The sequence below is a fragment of the Rhinolophus ferrumequinum genome, chromosome 19 (assembly GCF_004115265.2).
Source record: "Rhinolophus ferrumequinum isolate MPI-CBG mRhiFer1 chromosome 19, mRhiFer1_v1.p, whole genome shotgun sequence".
NCBI classification, from domain to species: Eukaryota; Metazoa; Chordata; class Mammalia; order Chiroptera; family Rhinolophidae; genus Rhinolophus; species Rhinolophus ferrumequinum.
In genome coordinates, this window is record NC_046302.1 from 39,644,443 (window position 1) to 39,661,857 (window position 17,415).

General features: G+C 51.7%; 1 protein-coding gene across 3 annotated transcripts in view; it reads right to left on the reverse strand.

The window, feature by feature from the left end:
* Positions 1-17,415, reverse strand: part of ZBTB7C (zinc finger and BTB domain containing 7C) — a 328,531-nt gene that overhangs the window by 250,434 nt on the left and 60,682 nt on the right. For 2 of the 3 annotated variants that reach the window (XM_033087863.1, XM_033087864.1), the window contains exon 2: positions 5,910-6,137. The exons of the other annotated variant lie outside the window; for it this stretch is intronic. The gene's annotated coding sequence lies outside the window, so the exon portion shown is untranslated. The remainder of the gene's footprint in view (positions 1-5,909; positions 6,138-17,415) is intronic. 3 annotated transcript variants of the gene reach the window in all.

Genomic DNA, 17,415 nt, shown 5'->3' on the forward strand with positions numbered 1-17,415 from the left:
GTTGCGTGAGTACCTAATGACCAGTTAGTAAGCAGAAACGGCTCTGGAGCCCAGGCTTCTGCCCTTACTCCGATTCTCCTGGGAGGGGCTGGAGGGTTCTATAATATCTCCTTCAAAACACCTGGCAAATGATTTGGGGGACTTGTATTGCTACAGCTCCATTCAAGATGCACGGTGTGGATTAGCATAACCAAGGCTTGGAAGAAACCTCTCCAGGGTTTCTTCTCCAAACTGTCCTTACCTGGAACCCTTGTGCATGAGATACCAGCATCCTATACTGGAGGGATTTCTACTGCCCCACTGTGACTTTCCTGAAGGATAAACCAGGCTCCCAGGAGAAGCTGTATATTATTGAGTAAGCAAGGCTTCAGCTAGATGAATAAAGCTCTAATGATGAAATTTCAGGGCTCAGCCAGCTAGTTAGAACATTTCTTCTTATTTATTTTTACTCTTTATTATTGAACTTTTAAAATATACAAAAATAGAAGAGTATAATAAATCCCCAAGTACCCATCACAATCACCAAACTAGCTTCAACGACAGTCAACATTCTGTGGTTTGCTTCTCCTCCACACTTTTTCTTTCTGAAATACTTTAAAGAAAATTCCAGACATCATATCATGTCATCTGTAAATACTTCAGTATGTAACATTGCCACAATATTACGCACCCTAACAAATTAACAATGATCCCTGAATATCTAACACCCAGCCTGTACCTAACTTCCTTGATTCTCTCAAATACGTCCTCCTACAGCAGACAGGCTTGAATCAGGATTCAGACCAGACCCACGGAGCGCATTTGGTTGGTATGCCTCTTAAGACTCTATTAATCTCATAACAATTGCCCTTCCACCTCCTCTCTACCTCCCCTCAACATTCTGTTGGAGAAGTCAGGGCATTGGTCCTAAGGGAATGGCCTCCCCTGCAATGTGTGTCACATGTTCCTCTAGTCCCCATATAAAGTGATAGTTAGATCTACAGGCTTGAGCAGATTTAGGTTCAGCTCTACAGCAAGTCAACATCATGGGGGGTGCGGTGTCCTTCCCACCACGTTACATCTGGCTGTCCAACTTGGAGCAAAGCTAATACTGATCCCCAGGGTTGGATGGTGGGGCACATATCTCTGAGCAACGAAGTGCCCCCAGTGTCTCCACAATTCTATTACATTCTAGAACGTGTTTCTAGCTCCATCTCTAACCCAGGATTTTTCCCATTTTCTATCATTTCCTGGAAGACTCTCTCCTACCCTTGAGTTCTACAATTCTATCAGTCTGTCCTTTCCTAGACTGTCTCTACGTGACCTTTTACCTTGCCTTTTTTTTTTTCTTTCAAGAAAAGACATTTTTAAATGACCCGACAAGCTGGGGTCCCTTCATTCCCTTCAGGCCAGGGCCATAGCGACTCCACGGGCTGGAGTCCCAGAGGCTCTGCCCGTGGATTCCTCCACCCACCTCTTAGGAGATGAGCCACAATCTCAAGGAGAACAAGAACACATAGTTCACCATGATAAATATGCATCCAAATGTTTTAAAAACCAAATTACACAAATCAAGCTTATTCTGAGAGGTTCATTTTGCCAGGGGTCTCTAGTGCTCCAATCAGCATAATTAAATACTAAGATCGCTCTAGAATTGATTGTGGTTTTCACATATTTTTTTTTTTTATCATCCAAGGACCATTTCAGCAAGATGATTTTAAGCTAATAAGAACCCCCAAATTAGAAACGAATTAAGGAGATGGAAAATACAAATGTATTTGTTTTTAGTCGGGCACTATTTTTATCAGAGGAATCATGAAAAATTGAAACTGTTAAATACTCAAAGGAGGTTGTCAGTCAAGGGCAATGTGGCTTTCTGCCTCTCCCTGCTGCGAAACTTTAAGGTGATATATCAGGAGCTGGTATATCCACATGGCTCTCCAGGAAGCAATAAAGACACTAATATTGAAGAACAGAATTACACACTGCTAGACTTGGCGAGGAAAGGGTGTTGCCAAATAACCCTCTCAAATCTTAGGTGGTCAAGATTCCTGTACGTATACCTGGCAACTCATTAAATCCTTCTGGCACTTGCTCATGCCCATTGAATAGATGAGAACATGAAGCCCTGGGGAAGCAGAGAGATCCGCACGAGGTCACACAGCAAGCTTAGAAAGAGCCAGGATTCCATTTCTACGTAAACGTGCTTGATTTTGTGAAACCTCTTCCTCCCTGTCCCCCGAATGTGCCACAGATTAACTCGTAAAATAGATGTGAAGTCACAGTGACACTGGTTTGGAGGACTCTTTTAGGATTCGGGACAGCCTTGAGCACTCAGCACGAAGCCGGAGCCAGCGGCTCCAGTGGGAGGAGCCTGTGCTAGAGAAGCAGCAGCACAGGACCCCACAGACCACCCCGGTGAGCGTCCCAGGACCACCGAGCCAGCCACGCCCCATCAAATGTTGGCCTAACCTTAAAAACACCGTTTCGGTCCCCGGGCCTGCAGAACTGCCATTCCTTCTGTAGACTTTGTACTCATTCCAACACAGCTGACACCCGGGTCAGCTCACGTCATCGACCTGGCCCTCCTTAGTCTGTCTCTCCACGCCAGGCCCTGAGGACAGAGAATCACCCTCGCTATTGCAGAATCCTCACCAAACCACAGCCAAGTAGAAGAGGAAGACCTACGGAACTTCCTTCGATGGCTACCTCACTCCATGTAGGCCCAGGAGGACGAGTTATGAACTTTCATGATAACCCAGGTAGATTCCAAACTCAGATGTCAGGAAAACATCCTGCTGCCACTGACAGAGAGGTCCTTCCCCTCTCCCGGAGGAGAACAGAAACAAATTAAGGGGACGGGGGGTCTGGCCTGAGGGGAGGAACACCCCGCCGGAGCACGTCGCCGAGTCTGCTGGTGAGAGGACAGTTCTTGGTGGCTGAACCTGCCCTGTGATGCCAGTGGAAGGGCACCTCGGGAAGCGACCCAGCTCCCACACCAAAAACCACCCCAGGTAGGGATCTAAGAGTCTCAAGCACATTTTATAACTTTACAGAAGATTTGCACATACCCTGCCTGATTTCAGTCTCAGAAAAACGCCAGAAGGCAGGAACTATGGAACCCCTTCTTCAGGTGGGGCTGGGCACCGGCGAACTTGATTTTGTGGAGCCAGCTACATGTGTCGAGATGCTATGTGAATAAACAAACGCACACGGCAATTACTGTTTTCTGCTATTGTTGGGGGCCAGTGGCTAGAGCAGCTCTCATCCCCAGAACAATAAAAAGTGTACTCCCCACCCCCGAGAGAGCAACCACAGTCTGTGACGATGGACTCCCTGGCTCTAAGGGGGTGCTACCTGTATTTTTACGGCGGGGGAAAGAAAGCACGCGGGTAAGGTAAGGATGGGCCTTTGTTTCAAAGGCTGAGGCTGAGACAGGAGAGAGAGGGCTTGAAGGACAGCAGCTTTTGCAGGACGCTGGGTCGGGCCCCGAGGTAGTTGGGACGGCTTAGGTAATGGGTCCTGGAGTGGCTGGCAACCCTCACTCCACTGCAACACACAGCCTCGGTGGTGTCTGCACCCTAGAGATGCAGGCAGGAACCCCAGTGTTCCCTATGGCAGAACAGGCACAGGGGCACAAGCTCCCCCAGAGGACCACACAGGTCTGGAGAAGGAGGGGCCCCAGGCAGCGGCCACCACACTGGGCCAAGGTCCAGGCCTCACCCCCTCCCCACCTGTCGTGACCTGAGAAGCTTATGAGATAGAGACAGAACAGTAGCAATGCCTGCTAGGAAAAGTCTGTCACACTTAGCCAGTAGGGAAACTCAAATTGGGTTTCACTGGATTTAGGAAAATAAAAAGGATTATTTCTTGCCATCAAATGTCACAGAGCAATTATTCATTATTTTACTTAGTTCTGATAGTTACCCAGCTAATAAGATGGAAATGATTAGTTCCACTTTTAATGAAGCTTCTGAGGCTCAGAGAGCTTCCGGAACTGCCTGAGGCCAGCTCCACACCTGGCACAAGTGGCAGTGTCCTGAGCCCGGACGCTGAGGCCGCGGCCAGTGTTGGTTCCCGAGAACAAACATCACCGTCTAGAAGACGCGAGCCGACGCCATCTCTGATCATTCAAGCCAGTTTCCCCAGGGATTCATTCCAGAGGTGTCATAAGAAGAGGACATAACAGTGAACCCTCTTGTTCAGCTCAGGATTCACCTGGCCTGTGGCTCTGTCTCCACTCCTGTGCTTTTTCCTCTCCCTCCCCTGGGAGCAGACACTCCAGCTGCGTCGCTGCATTTCCGGCAGCTAGCACAGTGTCCAGCGCACAATAGGTACTTGGTAAATACTGGGCAAGTAGGTTGAGAATCTTCTGATAGACCGATCCTTTGCTCTTTCTTGCCTTGATCAGGAAGTATGTTACCTTTACCTTCCTGAAGCCGCATTCGTGATGGAAGTGCTCACCCACCCACCTGCAGGGCTGGACCTGTCATGCCTCCTGCTGCCCGAATCACCTCCCACCAGGAGGCCACACAGGGTCAGCCCTGCCCAGGTTCCCAATCAAGTCAAAGATGCACAGACCACCTGCCCCATAAAGAGGTGGGCTCTGGGAACAGCCCAGAGCCAGTGCACTACGGCTGGGGTGCCCAGGGACACACCTCGCCCCCGGGCACCTTTGAAGTTGGCAGCAACCAGCTAAGCCCTCCCAGGCATCACCACTGTCCTACTGTCCTTGCTGAGGTCCCTGGTGCTCAATTCCCCTTCCATTGCCTCATACAGACAGGAGCTACGTCCTGGGCCTGCCTGGTGCCTGTGGCTGATCCATTTCCTAGAGCTGGGCTCAGCTTTCTGGATTCCCTCTTCATCTTATTCTTTCTGCCTGATTTAGAACCAGGCCACCCAGAAGTCATAATACTCTGCCCCTCCCCACCCTTTGGCTCTGTGCTGTGGACCCTGACACCCGCCTGCACTGGAATGGAATTTGCCACACCCTCTTGGGCCTCCGGCCCCAGGCCATTGGCCCTCTCCCCCTGCCCTGGTCAGTTTCCCAAGGCCCCAAGCTATTTTTGCTCCTGCCCCAGCCTGCCGTTCTCAGGAGATGGAAGTTGCCGGAGTGGTACCCGGTGCAACGCACACAGTGAAGACCAGACGGCCAGTGGAACACTCACTCCTTCGTATGGGCATCAGATCAGAGCTCATCTTTGGGTCTCAAGTCTGACTGGCCCCCCGGTCCTTCCAGTCTGGGGCCCTGCCTCCTAGGCTCTGGGGATCTGCTCAATGCTTCTCGCCGTGTTTGATGTCCCCAGCCCCTCCAGGGCTCTCCAGACCTCTGCTCGTGCCTACTCCAGCCACCCCGGATCATCTGCTACTTGCCCTGGCACCCTCGGAGGGATGGAGAAAGCCCAAAGTCCCCTTTTCCTTTTTTTTATTTTATTTTTTTTAAAGAAATACTGACCCATTGTTTCACCCCGTCATTGGAGAAATCTTAACCAACCCAGAAGACATCCCCAGCAGTGCGTCTCCAGGTCCATCCCTCAGGTATCACCAGGACATGAAAGAGCTCTCCTCTCCTGGCCTCTGTTTCCCCACTGATATCAACTCCCTGCTTCCCAAGGGAGCTGATGGGGAACTATGACTTCTTTATTTGTTACTCTGAGTTCTTCAAACAAGAGGTGCTACATCCATAAAAGCATCAGGCCTTCCCATAAGGCACAGGAAGTGAACCCACCTGATGCTAAATCTCCCAGAGCCTGGCTCCAACAAGCGCATGGGGCAGAAACTAATAACCAGCAAGCATCCATCAGGCCTTACTGGATTCGTTTGCATAGTTAATCTTCCAAAGGGTTGACATTTCACGTCTACTACAGGCTGATATGTTCTCCTACTTGTCACGTCATGCAGAAAGAATAGATGAGCTTCAGGTTGATTACCTGTCATTACAACGTGCCCATGTCGCAGGGGGTCGAAGCATTGATTCTTCTTGGGTCTCCTCAATGGTGCAGCCCCCCGACTTGGAGGCTCCAGGTCCAGCAGACTGTGGCTGATGAGCCCTCCTCAGGCCCTGGGTGGGCTCCACGCCATCCTGTATAGCTTTCCTAGCTGGCCCACTCCTCAGGGGTGGTAAGACCTTCCGAGTTCCCAGCTACTTTAGAGGGGACCTGCAGGAAGAATAGGGGTCTCTGTTATGAGGGCCAAAGACACATGTCCAAGTTTTATCGGTGCTATTTAGAATCTTCCAACCATCCTTTTATTGCGCTTTATTATTAGGTCTTGCAATTCCTGGTGACTATGTGAAGTCTACCCTAGCCAGAGTCTCCACGGTCAGTGTTTTCCCACCCTATCCCCAGGCCTCAGCATGCACACGCACGCACACACACAGGCACACACACACGCATGCACGCACACACACACACAGGCACACACACATGTTCGCACACACATGTATGCACACACACGCACATGCTCACACACACACACATGCATGCACGCACACACACACGCACGCATGCACATGCACGCACACACACACAGGCACAGGCACACACACAGGCACACGCATGCATGCACACACACACACAGGCACACACACATGTTCACACACACACGCACACATGCATGCACACACACACGCACATGCTCACACACACACACAAGCATACACGTGCACATACACAGGCACACACACACAGGCACAGGCACACGCACATGCTCACGCACACGTACACACTTCTTCATTCCTGTCTTCCTACCGCTGCCTATTTCATCCTCCTGAAAGACCCCCCTTCGGTCACTCATTCTAACCACCATTCATATTTTGACTCCAACCCACCAACAGAACCTCATCGCCCAGGAAATAGGAAGGACTTGGGTGCTTTCCCTCCACCGATGAGACCTCAAAGACTGAGATCATGTCTCCCGGGGACAGTCCTCAACTCCCATAGCCCAGGCCCCAGGACAAGGCTTCTGGCGTGCTGTGGTCAGGGTGAGGGGAGCTCTAGGAAGGCCACCCGCCTGGAGCTTTCACAGCCCTTCGCTCGGAGTGCGAGACAAGCATGGAGACGCAGACTTCCCGGGGTGAGGGCCACAGACACTGGATCCACAGAGTGACCGCATTTCAGAGCCAAGACAGCGGTTCACACTGGGATAGGGGTGGGGGGCTCCAGCTGGAAGCAGCCCTGCCCCCGTGTGGAGACCTGCTCGTCTCTGGAGATGGGTCCACACTGGCCACAGCCCTGCACCACTGAGCAGCATGGCCTCCAGCAGCCGTCGGGGAGGGGAGGCTCCTGCTGTACCAACGGTTGTGACCTTGAGCCCCATCCCAAAGGTGGGCTCCTCTAGGCCTCCGGGGACCCACTGCTGAGACAGGGCTGTGGCAGGTGGAGAGTGTCGGCAAGGGCACCCAGCACTGTAGACAGAGGAAGTACCACGGACAGGGGTGGGGGTAGCAAAGGAAAGGCAGGGACATAAAGTCCCATGGATTCTGTAATCCTAATGACGACCATGTCTTACAACACATAGAAGGGTCTATATCCTTCAAGCTGCTTTGGCCTCCATTGGACCCATTTGGTGGCACAGTAGCAATGTGAAAGGGTGTTTTAAACATGAGGAAACAGAAGCACAGAGAGGTTAAGAATCTTGCTAAAGGTCACACAACAAGGTAGTGAAAGAATCAAGACTGGAATTCCTGACTCCCATTTATCATTCTTTCCAACAAGCTCCCGGGTCCTAGGGTAATTTGGCGTCCACTTTGGGGTGTGGCAGGTCAAGAGGCGTGGGAAGTCGGAGGGGAACAGAGGCAGGCTTGGCCTGCTATGGGGGATGGAGAAGAGGAGGAGATCACGCCTTTGGTTTCTCCCCTGATGGGAGGCTTTAGAAGGAGAAAGCACGGACAGAATAGCGTGATAAATAGAGAAGACGGGATGTGGAGGCTCCTCCCCGTCAGGAGCAGCTCAGGCACAGAGGAAAGTGGACGTGACAAATAGCCACAGCTTTGAGGGGCTGTGCTGGCCTTGAGCTTCCTGGGCGACTTGGCTCCCTGTGGCTCTGGCCTCTGAGGCACTTCTGAGCCAGGCAGCACTGGGGGGTTAGAAGCTCCTTTCAAAGAACAAAGCACGTATTATTATTACCTTCAAAATGCATATATACACAGCAATGATCTTTTCTATAGGTCGTATGTTCCTAAATAATAAAAATGAAGAAGAAAAAAAAACCCAGGAAGTTCCACCTATGAAGACAGACCTGGGCTGCTCCTGACAATGGGATTCCCTGCTTGATTCCAACACTGCTCTGCTTCTATCGACACAGAGGAAGTCACGACCCAGGAAATTCCTACCCTGCCATGGAAGGCAGAGCTGAGCTCCTTCCAGAACAAGCAGCACAGGCCGAAGGCCAGGAAAGCCAGAATAGGTGGCAAATCCACGGAGTGGGACAGGAAAATGACCCCGACCCCAGTGGCAGCCATGTCGCTCGGTTCAGCCTCACACACTCACCTCCAGTCAACAGAGGACCCAGCCTCAAAACCGCAGGCCACCGGAAGAACAGGAAGGCACGCCTGGGGCGGCCGCTCTGGGTCCCAGGCACCCTGGTGCGTCCTTGATGGGCCTGTGAGCTCTTAGTGAGCCCTACTATGTGCGCTGGATGCCACGTGGGAGGGAGAACAAGCTGCACCCTTTAGAAGCCGGGCGACAGCCCATCCCGCTGGCTGCATGGTCCCCTGGAGGCTGTAGCTCCGAAGCAAACCATTCAGCACGTCACTGTTGGCTGGGGGTGGGGAGGCCAGGGACAGGAGTACGTCCAAGCCCTCCTACAAGGTGGGGTTGAAACATATTCACAGCAGATGGTGCTGTCGCCCTCACTCCAGGATTCTCATTCCTAATTATCTGTGCTGTCAACAAAACAATTAACCCTCAAAGAAAAATTGCACCATCCACTCCCAACCATATGAAAAGGCAATTTTTTCCCAAGGACAAGTGACACGTAGGGCCGTGGCAGAGGGAAAGTAGGGCAGCCTTGAGTGGGTTCTGGGTCGCTGTCACCCTGGGCGGTTTCACCATTCTCTGACCTCCCGGCTCTGCCACGGGCATCACGCGGCAGCCCCTCCTGCCGCTGAGCCTGTGTTTCCTTTCTTATAAAAGGAGGAGGTGGGTCCAACCCCTGGGGTCCCCTTCAATCCCTCAGTGCCACCATTCTATGAGCCTGGTTCTTTTCCTCTGAATTTTAAGTTCTTTGGAGCAGAAACCGACTGAATTTCCCTTTCTTCCTCCCTTCGTTCATTCTCTCGCTTATTTACCTGTTCATTGATTCATTCATTCAGTTACTGCATATTTGTCATACTGTGCCCAGGAGATATAAAGAAAATATCTATTCAGCCTCCTTGACCACTGCTTGGAGATTTTTTCCCCCTGTGATGTGGGGAGAGAAGGGAAGCGTGGGGTGGGGAGGGGAGGGCCCCAGGGGCCTGAGGATTTGGTGCCCACTAGGAATCAGGCCATAGCAGAGAAGTGTCGTTGAGGCATTTGAACTCCCGCTGAAGATTCGGCTACACGAAGACAGCCTCGTCTCCAGGGAGCTGAATTTGGTGAGCAAGCCACTTTGGTCCCCAGGGACGGCCTGCAGAGGGGTGGAGAGGCAGGATGTGAGGCGAGCTGAAAGCCCCGCTCAGCTGCTGTGGCGCTGGCGACAGCACAGGGCCGGCACTTTGCAGATGCTCATTAAATATCTGTGGCAGGAGTGAACGAACCCGAATGGCCCTTCTTAGAGGAATCGTTTTTTAAACGGAGAGTTTTCACAGGGCTACGGCATGATGTTTGTTACCTAGGAGGCTACTATTTAAGGCTGGGATCAGTTGGTGTAATTCATCCATCATCATGCACTGTCATGGAAAAGAAAGCAGGATGGATGAGCAAGAAATTGTAGAATGTTCGCTGACAGAGCCTTCGGGGATGGTGTCATCTGGGGCCACATTTCACAGGTGCAATCTGGAGAAGGTGAGGGGCTAGCTACTCACAGACAGGGAGAGATGGAGCAAACCCTGCCACAAGTGGCCCCACATTCAGGGCTCAGCCTGCCCCCCTCCATACTGCTTCCCACGATCAGCCCTGAACAGACTGAAGAACTCAAGAGGCAGAAAGGGCAGGAAAGTCCAGGTTGGAATACTGTCCAGCCCCCCCTAGGGGGGCTGCAGGCCTCCTACTCAAGCAAGGACAGCTCTCTGGGCACCTGGGGAAAAGACAGGGACTGGAGTGGAGGGGCAGGGAGCTGAGACCCCACCTCCACCACCATTTGGCCCAGTTCAAGCCCTGTGACATCTTTCTTCCCTCTCCCTGTCGCCCATCTGGCTACCAGCACTTGCCCTCACCCAGTACCCAGGAGCATAGGCTCCGATGCCAGCTTCTCGGCATAAAAGGATTATGTTTATATTCAAAGCGAGCTGTTGCCCACTCAGAATCTGCCCACGCGAAGGCAGAACATGTGACTGCACCCCCTGCCCAGAGCCCAAGCGGGACAGATGCCAACCTCTGGCTGGAGACATTTCTAAATATGAGCCTGGCACAAAGAGTCAGGTTCCCAGGCCTCCTGTGCCCTGAGATACCCAGCCAGGAGTTTTGAGTCTGCTGGGAGGGAGAAAGCTAGGGACAGACACGGTCAGGAGGCAGCCAACTGAGACAGCCATTGGCGCTGCAAACATTGCCTGAACCCCTCCCTGGTGTCCCAGCCTCGTTAGGGAAAGAGAAAGGATTAGCCTGCACCCAGAAAGTCTAATCAATTACCCGCAACCCTTGGCAGCGTGGACAGGAAAGCCACTGCCTGCTCAAATGTGCTCGGATTAAAAATATACAAATGGAATATTTTTTTCTTCCCCTCTCCTCAACCCCCTGAAGCCTGGGATGCTTGTTAAAAATAGCCTTGCTGTGGCATGGATCCTACAAAACCCAACTGGCTGGCAGGAAAATTAAGGAACCACTGGAGACAGCACTAAGTGGTTACCCCTGGGGAGTGGTCTGGGAGGGCCACAATGGGGGGTTTCCAGTATTTCCAGACACACTTCTATGCTGCTTGGATCTTTAACAACCAGCAGCCATTATTTTTATTAGTTTGTTTTGTAAAATGGAAGTTCATCCATTGCATCCTCCATCCTAAGCTGAAGGCTGAATTTGCACTGATGTAGCAACCCAACAGCTCAGTGCTGGCTGGCCTAATGGGACACTGACCCCTCGGCACCCAGGGCAGCAGGTACAAATACAGCCCGGAGTCAGGAAAAGAGCACTGAATCTAGAGTCAGAGTCTCAGATCTGTAACTACTGGCTGTGTGACCTCAGACAAGTCACTTGAGCTCTCTGGGCTTCAGTTTCCTGACCTATAAAATGAGGCCATTGGATTAAATGCTAAGCCAGGTACCTTCTCATCCTAGTGTTGCACAGTTTTAAGGAGTGAGGGAAAACATCTAAGACTTGCCCCGTGTTTCTCTCCACCATGAGCAGGCGATGGGAACATGTGCCTGAGCAGAGGTGGGATTGTAGGTCAGGAGGCAGGTAGGAAGGAGAGAGAAAGTTCTGAGAGCAGAGACTGACTCCACAGCTTGCTGATGAAGTGTGCAAGGTGGAAAGAGCATCACTTCGGTACCCAAAATGTCCTGGGTTCAAATCCTGACTCCAGCTCTTAGTATCTATGTGAACTCAGGTAACAGCTTATTCTTGGTGCAAATCAACCTCCTTAATTGCAAATGTGGTAAGAATACCCGCCTCCAACGGTTGTGATATTCTATGTAATAAAGTGAAAAAGTACCCAGCTTGTTATAGGGGCTTCACATCCGTTTCCTCTTTGCTTTCTCCTGTCACGCACCCTACACTACATTGCCCGGTGGTTAAGAGCATGGGATGGGGAATCAGGTTTGTATCCCAGCTCCACCTCCTATCAGCTTGTGACCTCGGGCAAAGCAACTTCATTTCTCAGCTTCTTCATCTATAAAGTGGGAGTGAGTGGGGCTGGTGGTTGTGCTGCCCCAGCCCCCACGCCTGCCCCTGCTCGTCAGCTGGGCCCTCAGTGTTCAATCTTGCTTCTTCCATGGATTTGACTTTTAGAACTTCCTTCACAGGCCTCCCGCTCCTCACAACCTCTCTAAGGTTCCTGGCCTACAGCTGCCCACGGCTATTGACCACCCCACCCGGGGTTGTCCCACTGGTCTGGCCCTGCCCCCTCCCATTTGGTTTCCACTCAGCGGGTTGTGTGCCTGGCTGGGAGTGTGGATTCTTTCCTGGGGCCACGGGGAGGTGTGTTACAGATCAGGGCTCCTCCAGCTTTAATGTGCTGTTGCATCACCTGGGGAATCTTGTCAAAATACAGGTGCAGATTCTGATAGGTAGGTCCCAGGCAGGGTCTAAGATTCTAGCTTTCTAACAAGTCCCCAGGGGGTTCCCATGCCATGGATCTGGGGCCACTCTTTGCTTAGCAAGGCTGTAGAATGGGGGAAATCCTGATAATGGCGAGAGAGAGAGAAAGAGAGAGAGAGAGAGAGAGAGAGAGAGAGAGAGAGAGAGAGAGAGAATGGTACAGGGACAGGCAGCCAGTTGTCCACATCAGAGAGCGTACAGAATTTTGACAGGGATGGCATGATGGACACCAAGTGTGGATTCAAGAGACACTGGAAAGGCAAAGTAGGAGAATGTTTTATGAAATGATGTGACATTACCCAACCAATAAAAATAATGTTGGTTGAGATAATGCAGCAACCCAGAAAGATGCTGACGACACAGCAACTGAGAAAGCAGACCACCAATTACAGGCCCACTAGTCTGCAAACCTGCCAAACTCACATTTAAGAAAACTGAAAGAAGGGCTACGGCTCAGGACCACGAAGGTAGTGCACTGGCCATGTAACCACGTGCGTTTTCATTTATTTGTCCTTTTCCAGATGTTCTTCATGAAGCTTTATCATTTTTATAATTCGAAATTTATCTTCTACATATTCTCAGATGCCCGCTTCCCCAAATTGTCAGTTACTCTGTGATATTGAGGTTTGATGCATTTTTGAGCACCAACTGCCATTGCTGCAACAGCTGGAAAAACGGTGCATTAAATCTTCTCAGTCAAACCCAAAAATAAAGCCACCCAGATTCTGATTTTCCTCAAAGCCAAGGGTCCAGCGCTTTGGAAGGCTGGCGCCATCACCTCTCACTATAGCAACTCGGAGACCCTGGAAAGCCCGAGCTGTGTATGAAGAATAGAAACAGGAAGTCTGTGGGTAGATGTTCGGTAAGAAGCTGCCTCGGGTTTGCACTGGACAGGCTGGGTTTGGAGCCCTCTCAGCCTCTTTTGCAGGAAATAGAAAGCAAAAAATCAGACTCCAGGAGCTGGTTCCTGCAAGAGTACATGGCGTGCTTGTCACTTTCTTCTGTTTCCCATTGTAGGGCTGGAAGCTGCCTTTCAATCCAGTTCCTGACACTCCTGGAGGTGGGCTGTTCTAGAACAGATGTCAGAATGTTCCAGCCAGAGGGTGCTTGTGGCTGCCTTAGGTATCAGATACGTTCACACCACTCCCAGCTCCCTGACCCCAGGCTGCCCTGTGCATTTCTGGTCAGCTCTCCTGGCTAAGCAGCACCGCCCACCATTCACTCGGGCAGTGTCTCTTCAACTTGTCCTTGGGCAGATGTTGCAGGCTCCCCCGTCTGCCCTGTAGGCCTCGGTGCTGCCCTCTAGGAGGCTGGAGGGGACCCGGCCCTGGTCTGGCGGCTCCTACCGGAGGTACAGGGTCAGAGCCCAGGCCTGCTCCCCAGACCCTGAATCCATTCTGCACTCTAGTGAATCGAGTTCAAGGCCCCGTTCTGACCCCACCTGCCTGTGGGACCTTGGGCAAGTCACGTCACATCTCTGGAGCTTGAGTCCATCATCTATAAAACGTTCTCAGCAGGTTTGTGGAATCTCCTGGTCTCTTTCAGTCTTAACACTCTATGACGCCACCAGAAATAACCATGTATCTAGCCAGCCAGACGAGGTGTTTCACATACAAGGATTTTCTCAACAACTCAACATTGCTCTTCAAGCAGCAAACTGTGTTTTGCTTTAACCCTACTGTACAACATAGTTTTAAATGTTTACATACTTCTCTTCCTCTTATGGCAAAGAATAGAAAACCTACATTTGTGTACATCTCTCCCCAGCGTGGTTCCCCTGAACACTGTTCCAAACACGCCTGCTCCGGCTCTGTTCCCAGCTGAGGTGCTGAACATAATGTAAACTTTGTCCGGTGTCTCTGTCAGGCTGTCTGCTACGCTGGGTGACTTGTCCCTGCTCCTTTACTTTCTCTCTTCTTCTGTCTGCCCCCTCCCACAGGAAGGCCCCCAGAAGAGGTCACCAACCTGCCTAAAGAAGCTTCCCCTGCTTCTGATGTACAACTTGGGATCCCCCGGGCCAGGCAATCACGGGCTACGGGCAAGGTCAAGGGCAGGGGTCCTCAGGAATAAGAAGCTGTGTCCTTAGCCATGATCAGAGCCCCTCCTCCCACTGGGAGATCTATGTTCTGGATGAGAGAGGTGAGAACAGGCTGACCTCTGAGTAAGTGACGTCTCTGTGTCTTGACCCCTCACCGGACCTGGCACTTATTTCTGCTTCGCTGCCTGGTTTTCTCAGAACGGGGTTTAGAGAGAGTCAGAGCTGCTGACGTTACCACACGGCCGGACTAGAAGGCAAGCTCAGATTTAGCATTTCACCCTAACTCTATCCATTCCTGAGGTCACTCCTTTCTGCAAACGGATCCCCAAGGTTCAGTATACCCTTGCCTGGATTCTTCCCCTAAGAGACTCTACAATTCCTAAATGAGGCTTTCTTTTCCCTGGTTTCCCTAGGAAGCCACCCAGAGGCACTAGGCCAGATGCAGGCTCATCCCTGGACCAGAAACATCTCATAGAACAATGTGTGTCCCCCACCGTCTTGTCCCCAAAAAGCAGCACGTAGCCTTGGCCCCTGTGCCTTTGCCCCTCCATCCCAGGTCAGATCCAGTTTCCACCAACAAGCTCTGACTGTCCCCTTTGCACACCACGCTTCCAGCAACCTCTTCTCCTACCTGACCCCGTCAACTCTGCTTTATCACCAACCCTCCACGTCGCCCTGGCACACGTGAACTTCCGGTTTCATGCGTGATGGAGCCCACCATGTCACTAATTCCCTGCAGGACGCCAGCAGAAGACCTGGAGATCGTGGTTGTTAAAGACAATTTCTGAGTTTTCAGGCTGGGAGGCGGGCAGTTCTGACAGGTGGTCTTTATGGAAAGGCCAGGCTGCCAAGTCTAGGAGGGGGAAAGCTTCCAGGGATGAAACAGTAAAGCCACTTTGAGACCAACGTGGGAAATGGTTTGCAAAATGCTGAGGTCAGCAAGAAAAAGGGCCAGGAATGCGGGCAGAGGAGGTCGGCAAGGCGGGTGTGGGAGGCGACTGAGGAAAGAAGGTGAGTGATGGATAACCAGGCTGAGAAGGCAGTGGAGGAGCCTGGGAGGGCATGCGAGTGTGATGGCCGGCGCACCAGTCCTACTTGACAAATGAACTGGACCCAAGATTCCACCCAGAGTGCTGTCAGGAAGAGGGGCCTTTGCAAATCCTCATCTCTGCTGGGTCTGGCAGCAAATGAGCCAAGATGGTAAAATAGCAGGAACCTTGCAAAATAATAACAATCGCCAAGAGCCAGGCATTTCCCAGGGATAAGTCAAGGCGGTTATCACAGCCATCCCGGCCCTGAACTGTCACCTATTTCTGTGTTATTGTCTGGTTTTCCCAGAGGGGTTTGTTTACACACGGTGGGAGCTGACCTTACCTCAGGGGCCAGACCAGAAGGCAAGCTCGGGTTTAGAATTCAACCCCAACTCTACACGTCCCTGACGTTATCCCAGGTCTGAGTCCAGCTCCCCCTTTTACAGATGAGTAAACTGAGGCTTAGGTGCACCCACGGTCACCCAGCTCATAAAGGAGGAGTCTGGATGTGAATCCTCAGCTACCTGATCCCTAAACGTGCGTGGTCCCTGGGCTACCACACTTCTCTGCAGACTCACGGTTCCTGGGAGGCTGGATGGGGGGGGGGGCGGGCGGGGAGAGTAAGGACAGTGGCTCCCTGCTGCTTTATTCTAGGGACGCTGCTGTCTCTCCACATGAAAACACTTCTCCGAGTCTCCCGCAGACGCAGAGATGGAGCAGGCAGGATAACTCCCCCAGGTAGGGCCAGTCTCCCAGAGTTACAGCATGCACATGCGTCACACGGTGCGGTTGGACAGGAGAAGCCTTGAGAGACGGATCAGAGGACCCTGGGAGCTGGGGGTGGGGAGAGAGGGGAGACAGAAGGAAGCAGGAGAGGGCAGCTGGGCTGAGGGGATTCCAGCGCTGCCCTGGGTGTGGTGCTGGGTGACAGCTGGCTGGCAGGACTAGAGAAGCACCTACGGTATCAGCAGCTTGGTCGCTCCTTCTAATCAAAGAGTCGCAGCATCCTGGCAACATATGATAGGAAGAAAGGGCTGAAGGAGGAAATCATTTTTTCCCTTCGTTTCCTATATAAAATGGCCACGGGGAAAGGAAACGGCAGAGGAGAACGGTGATAAATTTTCCCTTTATCACTAGGCTCAGAGACCAAGTCTCCAGCTTTTTCTGTTTCTTGCATCCTTCCTAATGCGCACCTAGCACTGCCCAATGCCAACCACAGGAGCAGCATACGTGCTTCCACTCAGCAGGCTTTTAGTGAGTCTCTATTATACCTTGTTTCCCCGAAAATAAGACCGGGTCTTAGATTAATTTTTGCTCCAAAAGATGCATTAGGGCGTATTTTCAGGGGATGTCTTATTTTTTTATGTACAACAATCTACTTGTATTCAAATACAGTCATGTCATCTTCTTCGGGAACATCGTCATAACGTACTAAATGTGTCCATCTGGCTGACGATCTTAACTGGGGCTTATTTTTGGGAAAACACGGTATGTTAGGTCCTGTGGAGATGATGAGTGGACAACAGACCCCTCCAGGAGGGAGTGTGTGGTCTCGTGAGGGGAGGTGCGACATACATCTCCTACAGCTGAAACCTGGAGTCACCCAATCCTTCGGTGATGCTGAAATGAATGGTGCCCATGCTGACTGCTTTAGGAGGAAAGTTTAGAGCAGAACCAAGCTTCTTAAGAGGTAGTGGGTTCTCCAGCCCTGGACGTGTTCAAGACTGACTGGCTGCGAGCAGGACAATGAGGGAAAGTCCAGTCCATCCGGGCCCAAGATAGCAAAGGACCTAGAAATGCCACGCCCAACAGGCCATGGGCAGGGGCCAGGGCGACACAGTGCACACACCCTGGGGGCCAGCTTTAAAGGGTGGGGACAGATGCTGCAAAACTTGCCACGAAGCCCCCGCTAAGGCAGGGACCATGTTGTTCGTTTTTTTAATGTTGTGGTCTCTGCACATAGCACACTGCCTGGCCA